The sequence below is a fragment of the Sparus aurata genome, chromosome 18 (genome assembly GCF_900880675.1).
Source record: "Sparus aurata chromosome 18, fSpaAur1.1, whole genome shotgun sequence".
Classification (NCBI taxonomy): Eukaryota; Metazoa; Chordata; class Actinopteri; order Spariformes; family Sparidae; genus Sparus; species Sparus aurata.
This window is the reverse complement of record NC_044204.1, coordinates 26,485,271-26,500,168: the sequence shown is the minus strand read 5'-3', so window position 1 is coordinate 26,500,168 and position 14,898 is coordinate 26,485,271. Positions and strand designations below refer to the sequence as shown.

General features: G+C 41.3%; 1 protein-coding gene across 2 annotated transcripts in view; it reads right to left on the bottom strand.

Annotated features, from left to right (window-relative positions):
• Window positions 1–7,850, bottom strand: part of ahnak (AHNAK nucleoprotein) — a 33,788-nt gene extending 25,938 nt beyond the window's left edge. For both annotated transcript variants that reach the window (XM_030396691.1, XM_030396692.1), the window contains exons 1-2: window positions 7,568–7,850; window positions 197–248 (exon numbers count right to left, since the gene is read on the bottom strand). The gene's annotated coding sequence lies outside the window, so the exon portion shown is untranslated. The remainder of the gene's footprint in view (window positions 1–196; window positions 249–7,567) is intronic.
• Window positions 7,851–14,898: the final 7,048 nt, after the last annotated feature.

The following is a 14,898-nucleotide window of genomic DNA, read 5'->3' as shown; positions in this document are numbered from 1 at the left end:
GGAGGCTTTGCAACAAACATTCCAACAGAGGTTTGGCGTCTGGCCACATAATAGAACGCTGTTCTTAGGTGACACTGACTAGATGGCCTTGGACTGGAGTGATGGGTCATATATAATGTAGTTTTCTGTCCTTTACTTAATCAATAACAGATGTGTTCAGATGTGGATATTTTGGATAATGTCTCAGGTCACTTACCTTGGATTGCTCAAGCAAGGCCAAGGGCTTCAGATGATGTGGTTCTTGACTTCTGTTGACAGAAAAAGATAAAATATTACTGAAATGACGAGGAGAAGAAGTAATTTAAATTCTACTGTCATCATGGGTGGTGCAAAAGACACCGATCCCAAATGTATCGCGCTGCTCTCTTATGCAGCATACCACCATGTTTTAGCTGGTGATTGACAGAAAAGACAACATATTCTTTAAATGCAGGATCACAGTTGCATTAAGGGGTGTGTCCCAACATGACTCACAAAGCCACACATTCTGTGGTGACAGTCAGGATTTACTCATGGCATTTTAATGCACATACTCAATGGACCTTCCATGACCAATCAGAGCCTTCAAAGTGTTTAATAATTAACCAACATTCGGTAGTAGTATTGACCCTGGCGAGTATTCATGCAAAGACTCCCTTTGGGTAAATAGATCCAGGTACTTGTTTAGCAAGTGCGCACTTCTGCACCAAGATTTGAAAGATCTGAATTTACAAGGCTGCACTGCCAAACTTTAAAGTATAAAACCTCTGTAGTATAACAACAGAAATATGCAGTCACATCATTAAATGTAGCGATACATTACTGTTGCAACTGTCTTCATCATTAGAGTGTCATTCTACATTCCAAGTCAGTCTTCCTTTTACCCGCTGTGACTAGCCCAAAACACTACAGGACTTACTAGGATCATTGCTTCAACCCACGGGCATATTGTGAAACAAAGCACTTTCTTTGTCAGTCCAAGGACATACAGAACCAGATTTGATGTGTGTACAGACAGGCATCTACCGGTGGGAACATGTCCCCTGAAAAATTCTTCAGAGACAGGCTCTCCTACCCCATCATTAACCTCCCCCTCCCCAGTCCCTGATGTTCAATAAACTAAATTGCTCATTACTTTGGGGAAAAGTCTGCCAAATGACTGTGTTTGTGAGACCCTGAGAGCTTTTCTCAATTGTGTGATTTTAAATACCTATGTTTAACACTAAATACAACAGAAGGTGAGTAAACTTTAAACCAGCGACCTTGGTGCAAAGCTTGTAAAATTCTTCAGGGTTTGGCCTGAGAATGTATTATTGTTGAGTGTCGTTTTGAGTCCTATACTAAAATTGATGGGACATAGTTCAGATAAATACCTGCCAGCACGTGGTTGTCATTGTATTTGTTCTAGGGAGAGTTGCACTGCAGCAGCTGTGTACACTCTCAAGCGCTTACTCTTGTTACAGAGACGTATTAATCAGACTCTGCCTCATCAGGATTCATTGAGGTAAAGGGCTTGTTGAGTGACATTGGTACATTTTTAGTATCAATCTTTAGGGAATGTGAGATAGAATTTGTCTGGATCACTAATGCAAAAAATATAAATTTAGATAAAGTGTACATGTGACCTCTGGCTGTGAAAGAGATGATGTGATTTTGTAAAAAAAAAAATGTAAAATAAAAATTATCTCATGCAAGTAGAACTTTTCACAATGGCCTTATCTGAGTACACAAACGCAAAAGATAATAATTGGGTTGCCTAATCTTCTGTCACTGATACCTTGGTGAAACCACACCCACAAACACAGGTTGGTGAAATGTGGTTACCAGCAGCGCAGAAAGTAAACAAAAACACATGCCAGTGTGGAAGGGAAGAAATACCGCGCCACAGTCCACGAGGCGGATCACGTCGCTTCGCCTCTGTGCAGTGCTTGCAGAGGGAGTAGCTCAGTGCACAGCCCCACCCAGGCCTCCAGTCACACACATTCCTTGATAGAGCCGTCAGGCCAGCTGGAAGGCAGCCCGGCCTCTCCCCGCAGTGACTAACTCCAAAGAAATGTCCTCTTTCTCTCTGAGTTCAGCTCCATTCTGTGCCGCCCACCCTGCACCCTGCCTGAGTGCCCACCCCTCTGCAGTCAGCCCACCACACACCCCAGCCTCCAGGTTCTGCTCAAATAAACAAGAACACCACATTCAGTCAGGTATTCACACTCTGAGACACACACTCCCAGATGAACACTGAGAAGCAGCACAGGATCAGCAGAACAGGTCCTGTTTATATCCTCAATATTAACGTTGTCATCACCACCTGTACACCAGGTAGATCCAACAATTAGCACTCCACACCCATCCATGCCTGAGGGCACGTACCTGTTTGTCGTAGATTGTACTTAACTGGGTCACAACAGATACTGGAAACTGATCAAAGTTTCTTAGGTCAATCCATCCGGTTGATTGCCAAATCCAATCAATTTAGTCAACAGTAAACAAGAGCAGTGTGACAAAGATTAAAGCTCAATAGTAAGTGAATCAGGCACAGCAGTGCTGGTGAGTGATAAGATTTGATTACAACCAAATAAAAAGGTCTCAGTGCAGAGATGGAAAAGAAGGAGAGGGGAGCAGTACCAAATCAGTCATGTTGTCACAACAGAATAGACTCCCTGTTCCTCGCTCCATTGTAGTTTGACGCAGCTAGTAAAACAAATACAACAAGAGACACAGCAGGCCCCAGCTTAGGTTTACTCTCCCCTCAGAAAACGCAGATAGGACGTGCATGTGTGACGCATATAAAAGGAATGCATGTCAAAATAACAAGTTCTTTTCTGCACTTGGGTCCACATAGCCCTAAACCAAACCACAATTCCTGCATAAGACCAAAGCCTGCCCACTGACGCCAACTTGGCCTGCTGTTGATTAAACCATTGTGACTTTGGCAGGAGTCATGTACAAAATGGAAAAACTGAAGAAAAGTCTGTTTTAAAAACAAGAGCAGGGGTTGTGTTGAGAGCACATTTCAACTCTGTCCTGGTCTTCATGAAATAATGTTAAAGCCTCATGGTCACATATAAGGACACGTAAAAGGATCTATGGTGTATGAGGTGTTAGGTACCAGATCACTCATGGCTCCTGTCGTTACTCATTGTTCTCTATTACACCCCATGACATCCAAGAAGGGAGGATCTCACTTTGAGTTTCCTCTCCTGGGGTTTCTTCCATTTTTTTCTTGTGTGCTAAGGTTTTCAGGGGAGTTTTTCATTGTCGTCTTAGGGACTTAGGCTTCATCATAAACTGTTGCAGTTGCGTGCAAGTAAATCCCTCTGACACATTTTACGTAACATTGGGCTATGCCAAAATAAAAAGACAGCAGTGCCATTTTTGCAGAAATAAAACAAAACATTTTGGCTGTAGCTGAGGTTCTGAAATGAGAAGTGATCCCGGGGTGGTGCCCATGGGCAGATTCAGTGCCAAGAATATTGAGCAACTAATAAAGTAAGGTAAAGCATAAAGAGAAGCGCAGCTGCAGTAAATCCAAGTTGAGGATGTAAATGTTTTAAACTGGCATAACTAGTTACACCAGAGTGAGTGTGTGGAGTTTACACAGCTCTGTCAGACAAATGAGAGATTTTTACAGATATCCATACCATCATAACATTATATACTGCAAGACCAAGTCATGTAATCGCCTTCAACCCAATTTTGTTTGGCGTCATTAGTGTTTGTTTCAGTCTTCTACAACTCTTGTTTGAACAAGAATGCAAATATTAGTTCAATGCATATAGCCCACTGAATGCTCTATATGTAGACGTGAGACTTCTGTAGCTTTTGAACTTGAAGCATAACCCCAGCATTAGGATATGTATTCATACTTAGTATTTACTTCATACTTAGTACTTAGTATTTAGACCACACCAGAGCAGTGCAGAGTTGTTTAGAGCAAGAGAGAGTGCCGGATTGTGATGAGTGCCATCCTTGAGTATCTTGTGCCAGATAAAGAAAACCTAAACAAAGCTTAATGTATTTCTAAATTTACATTCCAAGCTCTGCTGTCCTGACATTTTGGCTGCCTGGAGTTTTTGTAACAGATCCTGCAGTCATTCCTTTGTGCGGGGCAACGTGACAGAATTTGTGGGGGGTTGGGGGTGCAGGTCAGACAGTTAGTGGGGCAGGTATGGCAACGCTGTAAGATTTACTGTTTTTGGACTGTGTTGTGCTGCAGATGTCTGGCAGGGCAGCAGTAGTTATTGGCTTATCAGAAGTATGATTCACACCCTTTTTTTAAATCCATTGCTTGCAAAAGTCCCACCAGGCTTGAAGTTACAATAAACAGTTCTGAATTGCACGCATGTACATGGGTGTGACTGACAGGGGGTGATGACTGTCTCATCATACTTCTCAAATCACTATTTTGCGACAACAAGGCAAGCAATGCTAATGATAGGTGTTTCCCGGTGCACGCTGAGGACAGACTGAAACATTCCAAACCAGCGCTGCATGGGTGAGAAGGGAGTGGCTGTTGGGTGGATTGCCTCGAAAGACACTCTAAAATCACACACTCACAGTTGGAGGTTTATTTGAAGCAAAAGGATAACTAAACTCCCCCCACGGGAACGGTTGTGTATCCACAAATTTGCTATTGTTTTATCGAACCAATCTCTGCAGTGGGATTTCAGTGAATCCTGCTGGAACTTCAGGATGTAAGAGTCAGGGTTTTGGAGAATGCCAAGTGTGAAAGAAAATAAACTACAGTATGATTGCAATCACCCTCCCTTCTTTCATTCAGCTCATTCAATACATCCACCTCCCTCTATTTCGCCTCTCCATGCTGTCCCTCCTTCCAACCGCCCACTCAACGAGCCCATGAGGAAATGGCAGAGGAAGTGTGCTAGAGACCGGTTTCTTTCCGTTTCACAGTGGCACGACTGAGTAACACCACTCCTCTCATCCGCACTGCCAGTCAACAGGGTGAGAATATATGACAGCTCTGATGGAGTGCTGTGATAAATAACTTAACACGGTCAAGCTAAGACAAGAAACAGTCATGAGGCATGTCCTGTTCTTCAGGCTAGTAAAGAAGCTGTTTGTCACATGGGTGGCAAGTGCAACATATTCAGTGTGACTGGAACTGTGCACTGTCAGCATCAGCAGCTGTGATGGCCGAGGCAAAATTCTGTCATAACAGCTTCTTCTTTGGAGTTTCAACCGCCTTTCATTACTTCAGGATGTCACATAACGCAGCCCCTGTGCCGTCACACTTGTTGAGAAGTATTAAGACCAACTGAATCTGCCCCAGGCCAAGATGAGGCCCTGTTAACCGCCATGCATTAGGGCTGCAGGCAGTCAAGAACAAGTTCTCATTTGGCGCTTGGAAGTATTTGTTCCATTTTGTTACTGTTTGTGTAAACTTGTCCCTTTGCTTGCAGCTAAACTCTGCTCCTGTAGTTACACAGTTCACTTAAACGCTAAGAACACTAAACACGATCTAGCTTAAATGACAACCTACTACCCTAAAACCCCTTCGCCTTCTTTAAGCAGTCTGTGTCACAATCAATCACCTTGACAAGAGCAATTTGAGAAATGCTGGGCATCTACAGCTGTAAGGTGTTAAACATGCGCTTTCGTGGAGACGGTTGTGCAGTGTAGAGCAAAAAAGCAGCTCTCCCTTGCTTAGCACTGGAGTGATTTTTAGGGTGTGGCAGGAGGGAGCAGCGGAGGACAGGCAACTACACACAGAGACTTTTCAAACCGAGATTCAACAAAGGATCACGCCTGGTTCTCGATCTCTCATCCGCTTCTTTTTTTTGTCTCAGCTTCAACAAACACGTGTCAATCGCCGACCAAACTACATGTGAAAAACACCTGGAAAGATGCCCTGTACGCTTTGATACAAGTCGGGCAGGGAAATAAACATCTGAACTTTTTGGGGCAGATGAAATACGTTTGTGTCGTTCTCTTAAAATGTGCGAAAAGTCTGAGCTCCCTCCTCTATGCCTCAAACCTGGTTTCAATTAGCTTGTCTTTCCAAACCGCTACATTCCATTACTCCCCTCCTCGCCCCCGCCCATCCCCCTCACTAACTCACTCCCTGACTCTCTCTCTCCCCGTCTTCCCCCCCTCCTCCTCCTCCTTCTCCTCCTCCTCTGCCTCCCTTCCACACCCTGGCCGGGAGCCCAGGTTAAGAAACTCAAGGTAAAAAAGACCGAAACAGAAATCTCCCTCCATCTGCTCACGACTTTAATAAACAAAATATTAAAAAGTCAGTCATATACAAAACATATATCCCATAATACAAAGCAGCAGTGATAATTTCCAACTTTTCGAGGTGTTCAGAAACGGATTCATATCATAACACAAAAACGTCATTCAGATTCACCGCATTCCACAAAAGCAGACTGCATTTAAAAGGCCCATATAAGATATTTTCATTGTTCCATGTGACTGATAATTACACGGTGTGCTAGAACACAGACAAAGAGTTCTTATCAGTACTTTTTTTATGTCGCTGCAACCCCGTATGTAACCAATGAAGGGCTTTTGGTTGCCTTAGTGGGGACCAACTGCAGCATGTATGGGTTTTTTTTAATACTTTTTCTTTTTTTTTTTTTGGCAGTAAAAGGGTGTGCCTCTGTGAGGAGACAGCAAAGCAAGAAGGGAGGGAGGAGAGGGGAAAAAAAAGGACGGGGTGGAGGGACGTAAGAGGGAGGAATCCACACCCAAGCCTGTTGCTGCAAGCTCTCATAGGGAAGTACCTTTACTTTTTTAAAACGTCCCAGGCTCAGCAAAAGGGCGTTGGACAGATAAAGAAAAACACCTGAACGATAACATCAAGGCAAACGTAGCTTTTATCTTTCAAGCGCTTCCTCCATTGGGGGATAGTCTAACGCTGTAAAAAAAAAAAGAAAAAAGTTTGCCATCCCAAAAGACGAGGGATTATGTGTATGCAAAGAAGATCCACGTTGCACAATAGTCAGCTCACTATACAAATAAAGTGAATCTGGGTGTTACCTCTTACTTCCAGAAGGACTAAAATCACCAACACATACCCTATATTAGCCCTCAAACACACCTCAGATAACAACCTTTGTGTGCAGTTAAAGGAAAAGTGAAGTGCGCAGTCGAGACCTCTGCATTCATGTGGCGGCTGCGGGTACACACCCACTTCTCATGCTCTGCGCTATATTAAATCAGTCTTAAAACTTATGACAATACTCACACAGAATCGTTGCCACTTTACAGCTTTACAACAAACCCCTGAGGTTATTATACATGTTTTTTTCTTCACAAAAAGCTTCTCTACAGCAAAACTTCCATGAAAAAACATAGGATACCACAGGAGACATGCAGTAAAATTAAAACAAAGAGCCACTGTAATCTTCCCACTGATACACACTCTCTCTACACATGCCTGTTGGACTTTTACAGGAATGCTGGACGGACAACTTTTTCAACTTAGTTCTTTCAACTTGGGCAAAGTTTTTACAAGTGACTTTTCAGCAAGTTCGAAACAAAGCACAACTGGCAACAAAGTTCAAAACACAGTTTACAAAAAGAGCATTCCACTACAGTCTGAGGAAGAAAAAAAGTGCATCTTTACCTGTGCGCAGTCCGTGCGCCCACGAAGCCTCACACCAGCCTGAGCATCCTTGAAAACTTGCCCTCGCCCCGTCTCCCCAGCCCAAGAAAAGCAGTTCTTCCACTCACAACTTTGCAAGTCTGGCAGGACTCTGTCACTCTTTTTCCTTTTTCTCGTTCAACCAAGTTTCCAGGGCGTTTTCTCCCCTCTCTCTCTCTCTCTCTCCCTCCCTCCTCTTCTCTGAGTTGATTTAAACTTCTTTTTTTCTGTGTGGCTGCTCCTCTGGGCTGAGCAGAGTGGTTGGATAGAGAGCTGGGTAGGGCTCCTGGTTTGCAGAGGGAGGGGAATGCTGGGGAGGGGACCGGTGTGAGGGAGTGGTTCTCAGCAGCCGTGGGACCACCCACTGCTTCACACAGAGGGCTCCAATGATGTGAAACAGGAGAACCAACTCCTGCTTCAGAAAATACAAAATACATGTTAATTGACATATGAAATAGCTACATTATCTATCTATCTATCTATCTATCTATCTTTCTAACTATGTATTTATCTTAAGCTAATACAAAGCAAGTACAGACACACCTCACTACACTCAGCCTTTAACTGCCTTGCATAAAAGTTTACACAATGATAAGAGCAGCAATCAAATTCCATTGTATTCTTGGCCTTAAAGGTACAATATGCAGGATTTTCCTCTTAAAGTATGTATAGACTTAAATAACCCCTCACAGTCATCATATATGATCCACCAGAAGTGTGGCAGTGTCTGTATCCTGTCCTCGGCCCTGTAATGTATTGTTTTCTGATATTTTTTCTGTGGTTGAAACGTTTCCAAGTGTCAGTGATTCTCGAGAAAGTTGTTTGGTTTTATTCCCAGGTCATATAAAATCTGGAGAGTGATAGCTGATTGTTGAGCTTCGTTCCCAGGATATATATTTATATAACTACATACGCAGTGGGCTGGCAGGCCACCAACCCCAAGCGTTGGTATTTGATAACCTAAGAATGAGAGTATGCCTTAGACTTGTTTTTGGATTCTAATTTTAGTCGAATAAAAACTGAAACTGCTTTTCATCAGCTCTCCTTTCAAATTTTAGAACAGGACTGAGGTACACAGAGCAACGCACAGCGAAAATGAGTCTTATATGATGGACAATGACATAAACATGTTATTACAGCATTTAAACTTCTGCACACAAAGTGACACAGAGTTATCATTAACGGAATGACTCAGGGGTGAGTCCTTTACTTACACACAAGAGGCAAAGTGTATTTACAAGACATTTTTCTGACGAAGACCACCCTGAACTGAGTCCTACTGAATTATAACAGCTGTTTGTTTTATGTTTCATAATTTTGTTTCTCTTTACAGTTTTTATAAATGTATTTTAAGATTTTTAGATATTCAAAAGCATACTTCACATATTTATTGTTTTTGTTTGAGCCACCATTTCAGAAAATAGCAGTTGTGAACAGTAATGTCAGTAATTATCAGCAGGAAGACCAACTCTCCTCCCCGCATAATTCTGTAATTTACCAGCGTCTCATTTTCAGTGAAACTCTTATTGTCACAGGGACTGTTTCCCTTCCCTTCCAGCTCACTGTTATTTTCAAGCAGTTCAAGTATACATTAAAGCCCCGATCTTCTGCATGATGTGTCAGGGTTTCCTCTTTCACAGCACAGTCGCTGCACACGTTTCAGTCAGCGCTGAGAAGCAGGCTTTATCTCCACAAGCTCTGTGGCAGAGTCAGCCGAATCAAACAGGGCTCTGCCTGACTCAACCTCAATATTAAAAAAAAAAAAAAAGTTCCACTCTGTGTTTTGTTTTGGAAAAACTCAAAACAACAAGGGTTATACATACATGGTAAAGGTGCATTTGTGCAACTGTATCAGTGAAGAGGAGAAAGAATAGAAGAAAATTATATGAGCCGTTGAGACACAGTCATAGGGTGGTGCCTCAGACTAATTCAGCCTGGGATTATGGATTAATTTGGGGAGCTATTACAGGCTTATAGATGAAAACTTTGCGTAAATGGAAGGAGTAGTTAAGAAAAGTGATTCCCGGACTTGTTTGGTATTTGTACCCTAACACAAGATAAACACTCCCCTCATCAACACTGCCTGCCATGTTCCAGATGTGCTCACTAGCTGATTTCAAAATGGTATTTAACACTGTTAATACACAAGTGTATATGAATGGTTTCTTTAAAATGGCACTACTACATGGAATAGCAGAAGCTGAACATTTCAGCCATTTATCCATTACATTAACTGTTTCAACCATTTATTTTTTTTACTTTAGCCAGGTGTTCCAGTCATTTATCCCTAACCCTAACCCTAACCATTATGGTAGCTATCTATTTCACCCATTTGTTCAAATTTTATTTTAGCTAGACGATCCAGTCATTTATCCACTAGTCTGTTTGTAGCTATATTTCAACCATTGATCCGTTATGTATGCTATCTGATTCAACCATTTATTTTTTAGTTATAGCTAGGTGTTTTAGCCATTTATCCATTATCTTAGCTACTTGTATAAACTACTTATTAATTAATTTCAGCTTGTTGTTTGGGTTTTTTTGGTTGGTGTTGTTGTTTGTTTGTTTTAACAATTAGCCTATCTGCTTCTGCTAACAAGGCGTTTCAACCATTGTCCGCTGTTACCAAGCTGTTTCAACCGTTTATCCATTTAGCTAACTATTTCAAACATGTATCCAGTACTTTTTGCATGTATTTCAACCATCTTCCATTGCTTGTACCCTGTCTTTATCTGCTAACCTCCCTTTAGCTATGTATTTAACATGTATCCATTTCTTTTAGCTTTGTATTTATTCACTTGGTTTTTAATTTATCCAGTTATTTTCGCTATGTAGTCTGTTTCAGCCTTTTATCCATTACTTTTAGCTACAGTATATTTCATCTTACTATCCATTACCTTGATAGAATTCAGAGTGGTTTAAGTTCATGTATTATATCTACAGTTTAGACTTCTCTGCTGCCTTGCTAGTTGCTTTCACACACACGACACAAACTCCCAAGCGCAATCTGATATGTTTAAATCTTAATAGGTGACTCGATATGGTAATTTTTGAATATATTCCTTAACAAAACCTATATTTATATATAGGTTGTTTTTTTTTTACCTTAATTATTTGATTTTCTCTATGGTCTTAATGGCAGAGGAGACCTTTGAACACGAACCAGTCCCCCTGGTTGGGAATCACCTACTAAGGTTATGTGTGTGCATCAGGACAGATGTATGCGCAGGAATGTGTTAATGTGTGTACTTCAACTCTCACAGCAATGTCTAACGTCCTTATAACACCCCTACTACCAGCCTGTCACACCCATGGCCGGCGAGTTGAAACAGCAAACATACGAGAAGCAGTGCAAACACAGAGGAAGTTACTGCGTGGCTTTGACAGGATCGAACAGGGCGTGGCACACAGACTTACATGTGCGTGTGCATATTACTACTTGAATATAGCCACATTACAACCACCCAGGGTCAAGAGAGCTCTGATTTAGTTTTCTCTTAAAAAACAGGGTGCAGCTCTCCAACAAAAAGGAGAAGACCCACAGAGTGTTGTGTGTGCGGGCATTTATCTGTAATTGTGTGCATGCTGAGATAAAAGTGAAGGAGTAATCCCAACCATGTGCAAGATAAGCAAAAAAACCCTAAAAAAAGAAAAAAAAACTCTGCATGAAGTGTGGTATTGCTTTACTCTTTGGACGGCAACAGTGTTTTAAATAAACAGCACTGAAGGACAGTCGTACTAAACAACAATACCGTAGGGCTCAGAAACCTCTGAAGACATTCTGTGAATGAGTGAGTTGATTGTGTTGCGTCATTTTATTGAAGGCAGAGATCATTTATATCGTCCACATGTTGTATTTGTATTTTTAAAGTAACCCTTGCATGCGTGTCTACGGAGTTATATGTTTTAGCCATAGTGTTGCTTAATCAGTAGAAAAGGATCATTATCTTTCTTCACAAAAGTGTCCTGCTGCTCCGCCTGTATGCTCAGCTCCACGCTCAGCTGAAGAACACGTTCAGCTTAGAGCAATTGCTGCTTCCAGACGGAACAACTCCTATGATGTACGAGCATGTAAATAGCGGGATCGTCTGTCCAGACATTGTGCTGCTCAACATCTCTGCTGCGGGTTTTTAAATGTTTTCTGGCCACGTGACAAACCTCACAATTAGGACGAGCGCTACTGCTCGTTCGGCACTACTCTGCCTGCGCATGTTTACACCCTTTCACTGTTACTCAACAGCTCATTCTTCCACTGATGAGGTCAACCCAGAATAAAAAAACAGCCTTTATCATTTATTGAATCGCCTGTATTGAGTCCGAATAATCGGCAGCGGGAGTTTTGGCTCAATATAACTAGATAGCCTAAGAAAGCAAAGATAAGAAGAAGAGACAGCCAAAATGTGGATTGTGCAACAGAGATACAAACTAAAACACGAGGGGAGATGTCTCAAATCATTTTGAACATCCAGCGCATGTTTTTGACAAAAATGAATCCCGTCTGACTGTCATGACTTCGAGGCAGGTCACTCTTGATGAATACAAGGATATGTGGGAATGGGTGTGTTTCCTGGTCCTAGGTGTGTCAGCCAGTGTGAACCAGCGCAAATAGCTTGGCTCAGGCGCACAGTGACTCACAGCCCATGACTACAATGAAAACAGGGAAGCTCAGACTGTAAAGGAGAGGAAAATCAGAGGATTAGAGCGGGTTGGACAGTTGAATGTGTGTGTGAGTGTGTTTTGTGTGTGTTTGCCCGCATGTTATGCTTGTGTGCGTACGTGTGAGTGCATGCATGACTAGTGTGTCTTGCATAAGGGAAGTCACACGGCACCGTTCTGAGCAAAACTGTAACTTGTGATACAACTTAATAAAAGTGACGCCACACCTGGATCTAATGACTTCTGAAAATCTGATTTCCTTGTGCAACTGTTTGGCTCTGGGAGTTACAGGCGTAAGAGCCAGATGGTTAGATGTTGCACATTTGATTGTGTAACGAAGCTTTAATTAGACACAAAAGACTGTGTCAAAACATTTCTGTGGAGTTTTTTAACCCAGAGGAATTCACATTAGTTTTTGAAAATAGCTGATAAAGGTTAGGATATGGTCAAAAAAGAGAAAATTCTCGTATTGTGCAAAATGTCGTGATTATTAACTGAAATTCTTTCCTAAATTCAGACAATGCAGGCAGTGTGCCTTGCAAGAGGCCTGTTTCTATGAGTCATCACGATCATTTGTGAGAACATGAGATACAATAGAGGCGTTTTATTCCAAAACATATTTGAGAACATAACTGAGTGGTTTCTTATCCTTTCTTTGTTTTTTTCTTTTTTTTTTGCATGGTTACTATGAAAGCCTTCTGTTTGCACTGGATGTTCTAAATTATTTAGAACATCTCCCTTATGTTTAGTTTTATATATAATCTTTAGAATTCTAAGTTTAAACGTCCTATTTGTAAGAAAAGTTGATTTTTGATACCCATTTTCCAACTCATCAATAACTGACACTTTCGGACTGTAGGGCAGGTCGGCCGCCATCCAACAACATCAGTTTTTGACGAGTTGGGAGTGAGGCTCTGAAATATTTTTTTCTTCTTTAAAGTCAGAATTGTGGGGGAAATAATCTGAATTTAATTTAGAACTCACTTTATTTTTTAAATAGCTGATAAAGGGTTAGGATCTGGTCAAAAGAGAGAAAAGCCTTGTATTGCGCAAGGTTTAATTGTCTCAGAATCCTAGGAAAACAGTGGCCCTAATCCTCTTCTGTAGTTCACAATAGGTAACTACTACTACATTTAAGCATTGAAAGTTGTAAACTTGTAAACAATTCTGTAATTGCTTGTGACACATATTCAAAATGCCGGTGACTGTGGGATTTATTCATCACCTTGTTCTGAAATGACAGCAGTATAAAGAATTTAATTGCCAGTAATCCGAAACAAACGGTTATTTACATAAACAGCGAGTTTATTCAAAGCGTCATCTTTTACTCGAAGTGATCTTGTTTGCTGCATTTGTGGTCGCTTGAAAATGTCAATACACTTAAAATTCTTTGAGCAGTCCAGTTTGCGTCTGGGGAGATCATTGTGGAAAGCAGACGCTCACTACACAAACCATGTTGTGTGCAAATAGAAGAGATCTTTGTATACCGACTTCATTGTATTTTTAACACAATGTAACACTGTCAATGCTGCGACAAGTGTCTCACCAGCTGATGCTGAAGACACGGTTAGATAAACGCTGTCAAAGAGGTATTGTCATCGTCGGAGCTTATCAAAGGAAATGTGTTACAGATTCAGTTTGTGTCCTTCAGAGATGAATGAATTTACTATTGAGTCCAAAACACTGCAAAATTAGGTAGTGAAATCAAGGACCTATGATACGTTCCAGCTGTTTATTGATACAGAATGCCAAGTTTTCAATATCATTGATATGTCTTGTTGTCTTGTTACGATCCATGAATTAGATTTCGTAATCCTTTATTTAAACAGGTCGTCACAATGAGATCAAGATCTCCTTTTTCATTGTGCAGGAAAACATAAACCAAAAAAACAAGCCAACCAAACAGTTGATCTGCAATTCGGAGGTTGTAAAGACAAAATAAAAATAGAAACCACATGTCCTCCTCTATAATGAAAGTGATGACTGTAAGTTTTGTGTGATCACGTTGCAGCATCTGATCCGTCAGCCCCCCGTTCCTTAATCAGGACGACGACTTCAGTAGTTACAGCGAGACAAACAGACATCTTTTACTTCTTGTGTGTGTGATATTAAAGCTTCTGTGAGCGATATATTCTGATTAAAATTAGTGTTAAATAGCTCTGTCTTTCAACGGTCATCACTATTATAGCGTGTTGGTCAGTAACACGTCTCTCCTCCTGCTCATGTGGTAAAAGAGAAAATACACTGGCTGGTATCCCTGCAGGCTTTATCCAATCAGGACAGAGATCCAGAGAGCAGGATCGTCCGGTTTGCCGCCATGTCTGGCGGTCACCGCTCTTCATTCATGTGGTGACACAGAGACAAGGGAGGAGATCACTGACGGCAACGACACTTACAGTGCATTTTAAATAAAAACAGACACATGGAACAACTGGTTCTCGTCTGCATTGTGGGGATGAAATATTAATGAAATTAAATAATTGATCCCACAGGTTGATGTTAAGTCCCCTCAAATGTACGTCTGTAGAGTTTTTATGTAATCTAATGCAATAATATATGAATAACAAAATAACAGATTACACACAATAGGCATACAATTATTGACTTAAATGTTGAGTTTAGTCTTCAACTTCTACTGCTGTTCTTTTTTGTATAAT